Raw genomic sequence first — 2527 nt, 5'->3', positions numbered from 1 at the left:
AACCCCAAATGATTAATGGAGAATATTTAATATTCAAGTTATTACATTACAGTTTTGTTCAGCTTAATGGTTGGATTTTTGGAGAAATTGTTCATCACTGGTATTGAAGTTTGCCAGGCTACTATGACAAACACCACACACTGGGTTGGCTTAAACACAGGAATATATAACCTCATTTTTCCAGAGTCTAGAAGTCTTGCTTTCTCCTATTTTGGTAGCGTCTTGGTGCTGGTTTGCAGATCCTTGCAGTTCCTTGGCTTTCCTATAACATGACAATGTCCTCTCCATTCTCTTCTGTGTTTCCCCCGATTTCCTGCTTATCTTTGGGGACTTCTCTTTATAAAGCCTCCAGTAATCCAGATGAAGACCTGCCATGCTTCAGTTGGCCACACCTTAGCTAAAAATAATATCTTCAAAAGGTCCTATTTACGTGGGCTCACACCCACAGACACAAGGATTAAGAACACATCTAAATTGGGGTACAAAGTTCAATCCCCCACAACCAGTGAAGCTTTTGTTTACCTTTTATTATTTATAGAGTAGTTTATATGGAGGTGGCCTGCTTTTTACTATTCCTATTTTGTGGACAGTATTCTAGTCCAGTATTTCCTGTCATGTTAGTTCTGTATTGTTCCATGCAGTTCATTTTATGGATGATTTCTGGGGGCAGGGAAGAGGAGGAATCAGCATGTCTTTTATTTCTGCAAGATCTTTAATTTTCTGTTCTTATTGCTTTCATATAATGCCTCATCTGCAAGAAATACCACCTCCTGTCCATATATGTGATTATCCTGTAGAAGTAATTCTACAGGCTATATGATCTGTCACTTCATTAATTCTTCCAGACAAGAGAGATATATTTTGAAGATAGCTGCTGCTGAGGGAGGCCCTGTGTACTGCTTGATGTCAGTTATGTCCACGAAGGCCACATCAGTCCTCTCGGTGATGTTGGAAGTAGCGAGTATTGCCACGTTGGAATGTCTTTATTCAGATCAATCTGGGTCAGGACGGTGTCGACCATGGGAATGGCATCTGAGCGCTCCATGCCTGCCCTGCAGGCATTGTGGGCTGCCATGAGGCTTTCCACCTCACCTATCAGCACAAACACCAGGGCATCTTTGTCATCAACCAAATCCTCCATCTTCTGGAACATCTTAGTTACCAGCTTGGCACTTTCTGAAAACCACTTGGAAAAGAGGCTGTGACTGTTTATTTCAATTAATCGACCATAGCGGTACCTGCTGGAAAGTGTAATGGTCAATTTCTGGGCTATAGTTTTCTTTACACAGGGATGCCTTCCCAGTTCCTGAAGGGACATGCAGCAGCACAACTGGGTTCCAGGTTATCAAGTTGCTGTTGCTGCTTCTGTCTGAAAATTGTGAGCTTGTCATCACATAATCAAGGAGGTGTGATTTAACTTCTATATCATATACCAGGCTGTCCCAAAGACCATGGAATTCAGCTGCAAGAAGAACCCAGTGATTTGCTGCAATTATGTTTTCTGCCTCTTCCTCCAAGTTTTCACTGCTGGGACCATCTTCACTCAGTTGGAAGACCTGAAGTGCAATAGTGCATGCGCTCAAATCAGTGGGCTGTGGGTCTTTAACTTTTAACTCTGTGTTGACAACATACACAGATTGCATCATTTCTGGCCAGAAAATGATCATCAAACTCAGTCCATGTATAATCACCAAACACTTTATGTCTGTTCAGTAGCTTCCTAACGCTCAGCTTCATGTCTTCTTTCTGTGCAGTGCTGCTGCCCTGCTAATGCACCTCCATATGCTCCATCAATGGCTTGGCCAAGCAGGGCAGCGCTTGCTTCAGGTTGCCAATGGCCTCGTCCATGGTGCTACCATGGGGCGCAGCAGGGACCCAGCCGGAGCATGTCGGCTGCCGCCTCACATCCTTGGTACCACCTCCCTTCAGTTTTCTACATTTTAGTCATGCTTTTCTGCATATATTGCTTCTGCCTTTTTCCTACTTTCCTTTCTTTCTGAATATTTACATTTTATATATGTTAGGCTTGTAATCATATTATGCATTTTGTAAACTTGAATGGAAACATCTGTGGATTTTTTTCTTGTGGCATCTTTTATTTCACCAGTTCTCTCTTCAATTGTGTCAAATCTGCAGTTAATCTCATACATTGTTTCTTTCAGTATTCTCAGTTCCAGAATTTTCATTTGGTTCTTTTACATTTTTCTGCAAAATTCTCCATCAAAATTCATCACTTTGTCTTTTAATTTATTTACCATATTAATCAAAATTATTAAAAAATCTGCCAGAAAACTCCATTCTCTGGCAACTATTTTAATTATCTACTGGCTCATGGTTTTGAATTACATCTTGTCTTCTCCTACAGCTGATGACTATTGAGTGATATACATTGGAAATGAAGATTAGTAGAGATAATCTGAGAATCTATAGGACGTTATTTTTCTCCAGAGAGAATACACTTTTGCTAGAGACACTAGAATCCAAGATGGCTTTGATTCAATTAGAAATGGGAAGGATGTGAAACTGG

General features: G+C 40.8%; 1 pseudogene; it reads right to left on the bottom strand.

Moving 5' to 3' along the window:
• Positions 1 to 812: 812 nt before the first annotated feature.
• LOC119533371 lies at positions 813 to 1848 on the bottom strand (annotated as a pseudogene).
• Positions 1849 to 2527: the final 679 nt, after the last annotated feature.

The sequence above is a fragment of the Choloepus didactylus genome, chromosome 4 (genome assembly GCF_015220235.1).
Source record: "Choloepus didactylus isolate mChoDid1 chromosome 4, mChoDid1.pri, whole genome shotgun sequence".
Lineage (NCBI taxonomy): Eukaryota > Metazoa > Chordata > Mammalia > Pilosa > Megalonychidae > Choloepus > Choloepus didactylus.
This window is presented reverse-complemented; position numbering and strand designations above follow the sequence as displayed.